At 43.7% G+C, this 13,011-nt stretch overlaps 1 protein-coding gene across 16 annotated transcripts in view; it reads right to left on the bottom strand.

Annotated features, from left to right (window-relative positions):
- Window positions 1-13,011, bottom strand: part of FOXP1 (forkhead box P1) — a 391,101-nt gene that overhangs the window by 171,877 nt on the left and 206,213 nt on the right. The window contains exon 1 of one of the 16 annotated variants that reach the window (XM_027792995.2): window positions 6,930-7,025. The exons of 13 other annotated variants lie outside the window; for them this stretch is intronic. The gene's annotated coding sequence lies outside the window, so the exon portion shown is untranslated. Of the gene's footprint in view, window positions 1-5,268; window positions 5,480-5,581; window positions 5,689-6,929; window positions 7,026-13,011 lie in introns of those variants that run through there. 2 more of the 16 variants (XM_027792988.2, XM_027792993.2) reach the window with 2 other exon arrangements.

Below are 13,011 nucleotides of genomic sequence, written 5' to 3'. Positions count from 1 at the left end.
AACATGATTAGGTTCTGTGGGAACTGAACTGAAGCTTCAGGTCAAGTACCACAAACTGTGATTCCGGCCTGAAGACAACCCCAAGTAACCGAAATAGTGCTGAAGAAGCTGTTATGCATAATGATTTGTGATAGGAAATACAGTACTCCACGAAAGCTTTCATGACGTACAAGAGACCATGTTCTGACTTAGGAAATTATTGGCAAAAGAGCACGTCCATCTCACGTGTTCTACAAAGCAGAATGATTCTCATATCAATTCTGCAAAGGAAAACAGATTTTTCCAACTTAAAATAGGTGGGTTCTTGCCCGAGTATCTTCTTTTTAATAAAAAATGTACAATATTTCACGTTACGAGAGGTACAGAATGACTCTTAAAGATTACTGAAGGTGACACAAGCTGTTTTTCCCATATGAAGGGACCAAAGCTAAGTCGCAGTATGAACAACAACTTGTAAAATTTTATCCTAAAATCAAGGAGCACATAATTAAAGAGCTGTTCTTTTATGATTTAATGTCAGCTTGGTTTAAAAATCTCACAACGATGAATAATTTCTCAAGATTCCCATCTTAGCCTGCACAAAAGCTTTCCTAACTTTGATGCACAGCCAAATACAAAGCCCAAGCCGTACAGTTTGGCCCATCTCCTTGGTGAGTATCTTATGCTCAAGGTAATGGAGCAAAATTTCAGTGGAGTGAAATGAAAGCAAGGCACTCTGTCAACAGGAGGAAAACAGCTAATCATCTTCCAGATGACTTGGACAGAAGTAGGGGACAGCTAATTTCTTAAGGGCATGGTTAAAATCGAAAAAACATAGGTCGGATATGAACTTTGGCTGAATCAAATTGATCTTTCTGAGGATCCCAGTGTTGGTGTTTTGAAATAAAAGACAGAAGCTGAAGGAATCCTAATTTTGAAAAGGTTCCGTGCTAACTCATTTAAGAAGAAAAAAAAAAAAAAGTCACAAAGACCAGATGCTGCAGATACACGTGTCTGTCTTAGCTCCACTGGACTATTTAGATGAGCAAGGTTAAGCATGGAGATTAGTAGGCAGGAGGTGGGCGCTGAAGTGTGCAATTTCTGCAATTCTTCTACTAGTACAGTTTCTAAAGACTAAGCAGCATTGTTTAATGTCAGCATGAGGGAGGATTTACTGACTGAAGCACCCATCAGAATAAGGACCCACTGAAAGTGTGAAAGACTAAGGGACTGATATTTAGATGTATTTAGATGCCTCGCCATACACGGAGGCATCTGGCGAGACATTTTTAAGACTCCTGAATAAGCACCAATCTACATCTTTAAGCATCTCATCACCTTTAAAAAACTATCCCCAGGGTCTTCTGGGCCTTAAAATCTCTGTTTTAATATGCTTCCAGACTCAACCTGGACTACAGATTCAGAATGTAGCTTGCGTGTTTCAAAGTTACTTCCAAGGCTGATGCTTTTATTTTGGCTATTAGTACTTGGAGGTGTTTACAAATATATATACACACATCAAGATCATTCAACATTTCTGTCCCCTGGGATCAGCGCTAGAGCAAAAATGTTGTCATAATACATCCCTTCTTTGTCACATTTGTGAAAGATTTTAAGCTAACAAAAAGTTCAGTCTTTATTCCAGGGCAGTTAATTAAGGTTGACCAAGTCAGGCAGAAGTAAATTAACTTGGCTGATCAATTATTTATATGAAGCAGAATAAATGCCCTTAAAGAACTTGGCCCAGCCATGAAAGGACATGTAAATTAAACACAACACAGATTTATAAAATATATTTCTGCTTTTACAGGTAGTGGAGTTAATGGTAAAAATCAGCTTTAAGTGATCACATCACCAGACCTAGTCCTAAATTCCCCAGCAGACACACTACCCATACACACACGGTTTATAAGTAAACATTTTACCTATTTGTTGCAAGCAGTTCCCCAAAGCAAGCTCAGGACTAACTTCAGAGCACTGCTCTGTGTATTTACAAAAAAAAAAAAAAACAAAACCAACCAATGTTTGGAAGCATCTCATGACAAGGCAATGCTGCAGCGACAGGATTTTACCCTTTGAAAACGAAATGAGCAAAGCTGCTTCTTAGCCCCAGCACAGGTGCAAAAGCAACGCAGCAGCCTGGCATTCCCGGTGCTGCTGTTATCAGCCATGAGGACCATGACGGCTTTCCCGTGAGACCACTGCCCAACTCACAGGTGGTCTCTTTTAGTCCCAGTATCTTTGGAGCAAGTGCCCTGGCTGGGGAAAGCGCCTCAGGCTCCACATCCCACCACCGCTCCCAAATTTCTCCAGGAACATGCTTTGACGGTCCTCAGCTGACACCGAAACACCATCTCCTCCCACTGACACCCCATCCCTAGGTCAGTCGGGCGGCCAGCAGCACCATCCCCGCCATCCATGAGTCCAGTAAAAGAAACAGGATTCACTAGTGGAAATTAAAAGCCTTGTGTAAGGTAAGGCTTTGATCTGCCATGGGGGAAGGTGTACAGATGTTCAGCTGCTCATTTACTAAATTACACCATGTCACAATTAACTGTGAATCAGCCAGCTTCACATGAACAGCTCGAGGGCTGCCACCACGCTAAGTACAGAAATAACGCTGGGGAGGGGAGTCCGAACTAGCCAGGTGGACCAGATGACTTCTCTCTGCCTGTGTTTGTGGTTAGCACAACTATTAGAAAGAGCCATCCCAACATATGGCATGATTTAACTAAATCAGATCATGCTGAACTCACCAGCCTTTCTCAACTTACAAACCCCTCCGCTCTCGTCATTGCAGATGGGTGAACACCCGTCATGCTTTAGGAGTTTTCAGTAGCCGTCATTTATCCTGCTGACAGGGTGTATTTTAGGTATAATTATGTACTAACTAACTATAGATCAACTGTCAGTACATTAGGGTACTTTTTGGATAAAACTTCATGCTTACCCCTTTGAAGGCCACTCGCCTACACACTACTGGCGGTTGCTGAATTGTGCAGGAGTATGAGAAAGGAGAAGGGGATTCAAAGAGCAATTAAGGATGATCTTTAAGAATCAACCAAAATAGTAAGGAATGGAGAGAGTCAGGCTCCGCTGTCCTGAAAAGCGATGCTGAGTCACGTCTGACAGCGGCGTTTGGAGGAGGAGAGGCAAACCTGGAGCAAGGCAAGGGAGGAACATGCACGAGATGTGTGGAAAGAGGAAACAAAGAGACAGCGACGAGGTGAAATCCTTTGATATTTCCTCAGCTTAAAGAGGTAATTCAATGCATTAAAATGGATCCTTGAAATTTCAAAGGATGAAACTCGCACAACAAAGATTGTCGAGAGTGCTATTTTCTAGGATTAGAACAAAAACGCATTGGGATTTGCTATATGATCTTACATCGCTGAGCAAGGCTGTATACTTGCTGTTATGCAAGCACCATCTTCCAATAGCGAATTTTCATAATTATAACAGAAAGGCGTAAATTTTCTAATGCATGGCAGTTCAAAAAGTAATCAAGAGAATGAGCCTGAGGGCTATTTTAATGTATGCAAAGCTAGTGACCCACAGTAAATGGGAGGTAGGCTTCAATGAATGCAAAGTAATGCACACATACTAAAGACCTGGTCTGATGAGGGACGGCTAAAATTAACACCCAATTAATTTCCGAATTGACAAACAAATGAAACCCATAAATCTACTTTCTCATTAATTTTCCTGTGGTATAATTTAAAGCAGTAATATGAGGGCAAAAACTGAGCATTATCCATCATAAATATCAAAAAAGATAGCACTGTAACACCATAAATTATGCATATTACCTGTTGTTAAAAATGATTAATGTATTATCAACTTTATCGTGCACTGTATATGTCTAGACGTATCTAAAAACTGAAATTTCATTTAGTGCTAAGGAAATAAAGGGTCCAGAAGAAATGGGATTATCCGCAGTGCATCCTTGGCTTTGGCTCCTGCCATGGGTGCAGCCCTGGCGCTCTCCTCACGGTTGGACTCATCCCAAGCCTTGGGTCGCCGGAGGTTGAGCGCATCGCAGAGGTGATGTGCCGAGCCTCCCCGGGGAAGGGAAACAAATCACGCTGCTTTCGGAGCATCCCCACAAGCCGATCTGCAACCCCGGCTCCTGGCTCACACGGGACTGCTCCCCTGCCCTAGCCTGCCCTCCCCACACTGGGGAAGAGCTACTTGGTGATGCAGAGTTGCGGGGAGGTGAGGGGCGGGAGGTCAGTAAAAAAGGAACAAGAAGGAAGAAAACATGAAGCTGTAACTAAATTCAGTGAGTGAAAAGCCAGTGCTTTCCAAAAGTGCTTGAGCACATCATCTTGGCCAACAGGAGAAGGACGCGGGTTGCTTTAACTCCTCCCTGTGGGTCATGCCAGTGACAGGCTGAACTTCCACCAGCCTGAACCTCTTCCAGGGTTTACGTTCACTTGCCAGCCTCAAGTCTTCTGAACAGCAGCTTCACCTACTCCTGTCTAGGTGCAGGCTGCCACAACTTTTTATTTATTTAACTGTATACAACGACACAACCTCTCTCACTGTTTGCATGCGTGGCTTGTGCTGCCTGCATTACTTCTTCCAGCAGCAGCATGTACCGTTAGGGCCACGGGACCCTGAAATCATTTGGAGGTAGCTCAGTGAAAGGCTGACTGATGCTCTGCAGGAGCTGAAATTTAAGACAGCTGTGAAGAGGAGAAGGGGAGTCAGGAGCCTAATCCCACTCGTGCCACACTGACTTATTGTGAAATCACGGTCAAATAACTTAACTTCTTAGAGAATCAGTCACTGCAGTTACCCCTAAGGAAATCTCTTCTGCTGAGGGTGTTGCTGACCACAAACAGTAAGAACAGAGAACAAGCAAATCCAAGAAAAATTAATTGAAACAGACATTGACAAACATGCCATTTGCTTTGTTCAAAAGAGCTACAGCTGGTCCCTATGACAAGCCAGAGCACCAAAACACACCAAGCTGTGAAGACAACAGGTCTCACTCCTTTCCTCACCCAAAGGGAGTTACACAGAGATGACGGACAACTCAACCTTGCCCCAACTAGCTTTTTGCATCCTCCCTTCATTTTACATGTGCACACAAAAGTTACTCCCAGTCTCACCTTGGATAAACAAACCCCCTTTGCAAAGCCAGCTCTAGCTCAATCTATGCCTCTCAGCTTGACAGCTATTAGAATCCATATTCAGCACGAAGCTCATACCATAGCTGCATAAAAGCTCTAGAGCTGGGCCACTTCCAAGTGACTGGCAAAAATGATGTAATCATTTACATACCATCATCAGCAGAGTGAGGTTCCTTCCTCTCTCTTGGGGAGAGCTGTCTTTCAGCCGTGAGCTTGACAGAAATCATCCTTACCATCACTGGGATCATCGTTTGTTTGGAAGGAAAGGAATGGCGAGCGGCAAAAAAAACCCCAAACCAAACAAAAACCCCACAGTTCACTGTACCATACAACTCCACGACTGCTACCGTACGGACAGCAGCACCACCTGCACTACAGGAAAAACTCCAGAAGGAAAGACACTTCACTGCAGCATGGTGAGGGGCTGCAGAGCTGCCTCGGTGCCGCTCCCAGGAGGTACCCACCTGCTCATCCCAGCCGGGCACAGCAGCGTGCAGGGCTCCCTGCGGTTTCGTGTAAAACAGGAACAGAAACTGCAGAGCTATTCTCACAGCCCAGGACTGACTTGTTTGTATGCACACTGCTCTGAGCTTGCAACATAAACTCTTGCACTCCGCCTCACAGAAAAACAGGCAACTATTCAACCAAATAAAAAGGCCAAAGTTGCATTTAGTAAATACAGTTAGTTTATGCCAGGCAGCAGCAGCAGCACTGCTACCATAAGATGGTATCAAACCTCGCAAGCCCAAGTGCTGGCTGTAGATGAATGAGACTCCCACCCTCCATGCCTATCTCCATTGAAGTGTTTCTGAACCAGCCTCCAGAAGTCAAAACCCACCTCAAAGCCAGCTGCAACTCTGTTAATACTTCTGCACAATACAATTTGCACTTCACTATTTTCACTTAGTTTAAGGCAATGGAGGTTTGATTCATTGCAGTAACACGAGTCAATTAATGACCAGCTTGTCCACCTACACACCTCGTGTACCTCCCGCTTCCCCTCCAGCCCCGACACAGCTCTAGGATCCAAAACGAACAATATGTTTCGACCACTGGTGCGAGCTAGTGAATACAATATATGGCATTTTTATGCATGTTTTGTTGCTTGCTTTTCCCAGGGATGAAAAGGACAGTTATTTAATTTTATCCTTCAAAAGCTTTTTATAAATGTATAGTCAAGATATTTTAACACATTAACTCACATATAAAGGAACAGACGCCACCTTCATACAAAAAGAGTTAACATTCCTTCCCAAGGTCACTCTAAGAGGGTTTACTCCCTTTGTGTGTGAAGCCCTAACAATTTACTGTTAGTGCTAACAGGTCCTGCCTGGCATTTGAAATCCAAGCCCCATTCAGAAACAATAACAAACATTAATTTTGAAAACAAAGATGGTGTGAGTGAGTTTTTCTCGCTCATTTGCAAAACAACCCAAAAGCGACAACTACCAGAATGGCTCTCTCTAATTAGGACACCCAGAAACCAAAGAGCAAACAGCCAGCATACAGAAATTAGCAGATGTAAATGCAGTTTTTCAGTTATAAAAAGAAGAAAAGCAGCTCTGTCATTTCGCTCACAGGAGCAACCGAGTGCAGTTTTAAATTCGGTATTTTCTCTCTATTCAAACAGCTCTGCTTCTAAAACAGATTTTCCTCAGATCTCCTCAGAAATAAAAGTGAAAGGTTTGCCTTTTCCAACTCCATCGAGGGCACATGCATCAATTAAAAGCTGACATGAGAAAAGAGAGAAACCAAAAAGCCCCCAACCAAATGCTGACACAGAATGCAAGGCTGTACTTGCAGCGTGATTACCTGGTTCATAGCCCTATATCTTTGTCCTAGACCTTCTAACTCCTTGTTTGCTCCATGCAGGATTTTCTAGCCATCAGCCATCTACCGCTGTGCTAGTCGTCTTGCAGGAGTGCTCTCTCCCTTCTGAAAAAAGCAAACAACTGGATAGATATCATTACACTAAGGAAATCTCTTGGAAAAACCAAACAACTTGCTAATCTTTCTAGCCCCTTCACCCAAGTTAAAGATAAGCAAAGCAAACCAAAGTGAGTTTCAGCCACATTCCAGGGACAAGTTCCCCTTTTTCTCCTTTATCAAAATCCCAGCATTTAAAGGTTTTTTTCCAGACCTTGCAGGATAAACTGCTGCTCACACCCGCAAACAAAGCAATATTTGTTTAATAACTGATTGCTGCCATGGGTACAGTAAACAAGGGGCCCAGCATTTGTGTTTATGAACAAACACATCATCTTGCAAGAGCAATTTAACATTAACCAGGTGGAATAATCAACAGATTTCATAGGTGACACTCGGGGCAGGACTAATGTAAACAGAGCAGGGAGGAGAAAGGGGCCACTCTTAGGGAATCAAGGTTGAGGCAAATGCATTACAGAGTAAACAGCTGGGAAGAACTCAAGACAAACAAATAGTCATTCTTCTGACATTTCGAGAAGCAGAAAGGTTGTACGTTACATACATCAGCTGCTGACCACCGTGAAATCAAACCAGTTGGGGACTAGGCCTTCTTGTTTACACAGTGCCATGTTTGCTTATAAACAACAATTTGCTGTTACCAACCTCGCATTACTCATTGCATAAACGAGCAGATCAAGTGAAATCCTGTTAACTCTTCTGTGGATTGAGGGTTTTTTCCTCCCCTTCAACAACAACAAACAAAAAGCCTTTGCAGTCTTGCTGTGCAACCTCAAGACAACAGGCAGCAGGGGAAAATACATGGCTGTGCATCTGTTCCGATAAAGGGTAAAGAAAGGAGTTGAAAACACTTGAAAAGTGTTTCACAAAACAAGATTTACCGGCCAAACCACTGATGGAAAAGATCTATTTGCATTTTTTAAAAAAATCAGCAACTGCGAAAAGTAGGATGCAAAATGTTCATTTCTCTCCTAGAACAAACAAGCAAGGCGACAGCTTTCTACACAACTTAATCTGCCCAGCATGACCACGTACGTGTGTAATTTTATACACACACATCCATACCCATGCCAGCTCCCTGCACGCAGCTCTGCGCAAGGCTGAAGCAGCAAGGCACAGTTCAGCCCTCTTTCTCCTCCTCTCGCCCACCCTCAACCCTCTTGCTTCTGCCTCCCATCACCACTCTCTGATCTCTGGGGATCTCCCCAGCTCCTGTTTGTTAACCCAAGGGGGGCCAGAAGCCGCTGAGGTCACCTTCTCACAACTGAGACCTCTGGCCCCCAGCCCTCCCCACCCTGATGTCCATCTCGTGGCCCCGAGACACTGTAACATTAGTCCTCATGGTGCTGGAGATGCTGAAGTCCCCTGGGTTTGCCATTTTCCAGAAAGCCTTTCCTTTCCCATCTCTCATCCCTGTAACGCTCAAGAAGTCGCCCATCGCAATGCTCCTCCAGGGAGGTTTCTGTAAATTCTCTGTCCTGAACACGGATTTTGGGAAAGATGTAACGTACAGAGAGAGAAGATGGATGGTCCTACTGGTACAGGTTAATCCAGGGCTCCGGGTTACATTCCTGCCCTGACACAATCCCTGCGTGTGACCTCCAGAAGGCTCCTCATCCCCCTCCTATGTAAAACAAGCCCTTTGATATGTTGTATTAGTCGGAAGGGGGTAGAGCATGTAGTTGGGGTCTATACCACAGGTCCTTTTTTCTCCCAGCTGCACTGTGGCCCCTACCTGGTTCACAGCTACCATTTGATGAGCACCAGCAGCACCACCAAACACTCAATAAAACCACCCCAGTTTCAAACACATGAAGCATCCAAGGTCACAGCTGGTCCAGGCACTAATCTCCCATCCCTTGCCATTTCATGTGCAAACAGTGTGATGGTCAGAATCCTCTGCCTTCATCATTTTTTTCACAAGTTCTAGAATATTTGGTGTTTCTTTCACAGCACAATCCTGGATGTCCATGGCTGGCCAAGAACCTCCGTTTTCGTTTTCAGAAAATATTTAGCCTTTTGTTGTAGTAAAAAAAAAAAAAAAAAAAAAAGGCTCAAACCCATGAAATCAGTACAACCTACTAATAAGACAGGTATTCAAATAAAACCCAAATGCAGCATTGTTCAGGCAACGGCGTATTTTTTAATACATCAGGTTGACAACATAATAGCGGGCAGGATGAAAGGTGCGACTCGAGGACGGGGCTGGCGTCCGCACACCAGGAAAACAGAAGTGCTGCCCCATTTCCTGTGCTTCAGCAGAGTATTTCTGATGTCTGGGGCTGCCGGGGACTTAACTCTGAATTAATGATTACACACAATACCCTCCTTTCTCCCCTCCCTGCAGGACAGCGAGGGCCAGCTTCACCGAACGACTGTGGGCAGGCAGGCACGGGTCACGGGGGATTTAGATATTTCACAGCAGCTTCAAAAATTCAGACACCGCAACCTGAAGGCTTCTGGAAACATCAAGCTTCACATAAAAGTCCTGATATTTCCCTACTTGAGAAAACTGCTCTCACCTCAGCCGTACTGCCTGTTTCACACTCCTTTTCCAGCACGTAAAATCACAGTTTATTCAGTACAAAGTAACTACAGTATGATAAAAACTATAAGCATATCATTCAAATGCTTTATTGGTCAAATAGATGGATGCTTTTATTAGTCCAACCTTTTTTGTAATGGAGTGCCACTGATGACCCAGTGTTAGCCTCATTCCCTGCTATTAATCACACTTCTAAGAGCTCATTTTGCTTTAAAATCTTAAGAAATTGCTATAATTTAAAGACATGGTGTCTACATAATGGGAAATGCTTCACAGATTGTATCATTCCATATAACACAGAATTTTTATGGCAATGCTGACCACGATACCAAGGTATTACAAAACTTGAATAAAGTATTTTATGAAGAAAATCTAAATGTAAACTTACTTTTGCATTTGTGGTTTGCCACATCCACAATGTTTTAATCGCAGCCTTTTGGGAGTTGCAGTTTTCAACTGCATGTGGCTTACATAGATTAAGACTACAAAAACACTTCCTGAACAAATATAAACAGAACAAAACAAAATTAAATGAAAATTAAATAAAATCAGAGGATGGACCATGAGACTAAGACTGTTCAAGCTGTATTTTAACGATTTTAATGCAAGGGATTTATCCTTTTTCTGTATTTCCTTTTTCTTTTCTGCACAGGGAAAACAGATGATGTTTACTGTGAAAAACTTTTATGACAAAGTGGAAGCATCTTTTGAATCTACCTACAGTGAGAATTAAATTAATATAATGATGGTCTTAACCCGTATTATTAAAAAGTACTTTGCAAAATGTTTTGACAATGTTGACTGCTGCAGGAGGGAAAACACATTTAAGACAATTTCAGCCAAATGCAAAAGCAGAAGCCTTCCATTTTTCAAATGTAAAGTAAAAAGCATCTTTAAACATCTTCTTATGAAAGAAAATGCAGTGCAATTATGTTATATGGCACACACAAAAGCCTGTTCTTTTCCTCAGTTCTCTAACAAGATATTAGTACCTCCTGGCCTTAGGAATACTATGTGTAAATCACATCATATTCAAAGTGTCTGAATTAATTATAATAGAAGCTGGAGAGAAATGTTAACTTTCCAGGTTGTTGCTAAGGATTAGCCCTTGTTTACAATTCCGTATTTATAGAACAAGAAAAATTTGTCAAATGAAGGGCAAAGAGGAAAGCAAGAACACAAATTTAGCTTTGATTTCAAAACAAATCAGATCTTGCAACCATTCCCTGAAAAGAAAACCACAGTTTTTAATGTGAAGATGCAAATGAGTCTCAGAATATAAAAATGTTTTATAATTCTGTGCATTCAACACTACTAGATGTTATTTAAAGAATTTATGTTAACATTTCCCATCCTCACACAGCAAGTCCAAGATGCTGCAAACAGCATCTATTTAAAATGGATCATGTTTCTATGGGGCACTGGGTAGCTGAGGGGGCTGAAGGAGACGGCAGCAGAGCGTGTGGCCCCCAGGCCCCAGATTCACAGGGGTTCACGGACAACTCCAAAGGGGTTCAAGACAGCGTGCTAGGAGGAACAAGCCCCTTGCCTTCAACAGGCTGAACGCCGGCTACATGGAGGTCTGCGTCTCCATCCAGAGAGCAAGTCGTGAATCTCAAAAGCATTGGAAAAGATACATTGGCTTCCCCAAATGCCGTGAGCCTGTGATGTGAACAAGCCATCTTTTAAGAAGGGCACTTGGAAGCCCAAGAAAGGCCCACCGTGCAAAGCGTGGTATTTCTGGAACGCGATGCAAGGATGGATGGCTCAAGGCTCAAAGTCCATGGGAAGGGTCCCAGTGAGCAGAGCGCCAAAGCTTTGCAGAGACTTGCAGGTCTCTGGCACCTTGGCAAAACTGGCCTGGGAAGTTTATGTTGCTCGCTATTCTAAGGATAAAGAAAGCACTTCGGCCTCCAGCACTTTCATTTCTTTTTGCAAACAAAGGCACGCCCCACTACAATTAAGTTGCAAAACCATTTTCATTAGGACTCCTTGTTTTCACACACTTAAAGCCTTCTAAGACCTGCAGTCCCTCTCATGCTCCCATCACTGTACAGAAAACTAAGGAAGGGCTCTTTAGTGGTTTCAGTTTATGAAGAAGCAAATGGAAAAATGCTTTTTTCCCATTAAAAAAAAAAAAAAATGTAACCACCAACTTCTGAGCAGAGTGACTTGCAAAAATGCTGAGCACCCACAACTGAAAGCGTCTAACCCCCCTCAAGATTCAGGCCCACAACACAGTTAAGAAAAATGCACTTAGCTAAGCTTTTGTGGAAACCTCCAGCCTCCTTGCCTTGCCCTGTCCAAGGGCTATGGCTATCAGATTACAGCGAGGACAGCAACCATGCAGAAGAGAAACTGTCCATGTGCCTATGAACACTGGTGCGTAAGCTGACAGACACACACACACTATGAAAGTACCCAACATACCGGTTTAGCATCAGCCAGAACAGAGCAAGTAGGACAGAAGAGGTGCTTTCCTCCCCAGTTTTGTCTCGATGTTTTCTTTCCCAGAAACACCTCCAGTCTGGGTCCAGAGCAAGGATCCCACCCCATCACATTTCTGTGCAGGAGACATGTACGTACTGCACATGTTCCTCAACAGCCACATGCTCAACAGTGACACACATGGATCCCAAGCACCCAAAAATACAGTTGGTCCTCACCACACTGGCCCAATAGAGGGGGAAAAAAAAGTGTGAATTTTTTCCACCTCAAAATCTCATCCTGTGCCTGAGAAAACTCCCTAAAAAAGCTCTGTCGAAACCGATTTGTTTCTACTCACCAAAAAAAGCACATATGCCTACTTTTGAGTTAGGATGCAGGAAGCCAAGCTCTTAATCCCTCTGCTGCATTCACCCATGGCTGAAGAGCAATGCCCATCTCTGAGCCACCATCAGAGATGACTGGGAGAGGGAGAGGAGCCACTGGACACCAAACAAGCCTCTCCAGCTTGCCTCAGCCAACAACAGTGGGCAATCACGAGCACTCCCGGGGCTGCCCCTATCTTTTCCATGCATGATGCCAACGCCAACAGAGAACATCCCAACAGACACTGCTGTGGCCCCACCACCTCTCCAAAACAAGCTGTTTGGCCCTGGATTGGAAGGTCCATCACCGCCAAGCTCAGCAGAGGTTGCTTCATGCTTCGGGAAATGGCCTTTCCGGTGCTGAATCCCTAGCAGCATGTGGGGGCCATTTACAACCAGCGATGTGCGTTTAATGTTCAAAATCTGCACCAAAGACAGTATTTGAACATCTCCAGCCACACAGAGGTGCATGGTCACACAGATGTGCTGGCTCCCGAACGCTGTAGAGCTGAGGCATGGGGCTTCCTGCTCCACGGGCTTGTGAAAGAGCCGGATACACTCCATTTACCGTTTATTCAAGACAAGACTATTCAAT

The sequence above is a fragment of the Falco peregrinus genome, chromosome 5 (assembly GCF_023634155.1).
Source record: "Falco peregrinus isolate bFalPer1 chromosome 5, bFalPer1.pri, whole genome shotgun sequence".
NCBI classification, from domain to species: domain Eukaryota; kingdom Metazoa; phylum Chordata; class Aves; order Falconiformes; family Falconidae; genus Falco; species Falco peregrinus.
This window is presented reverse-complemented; position numbering and strand designations above follow the sequence as displayed.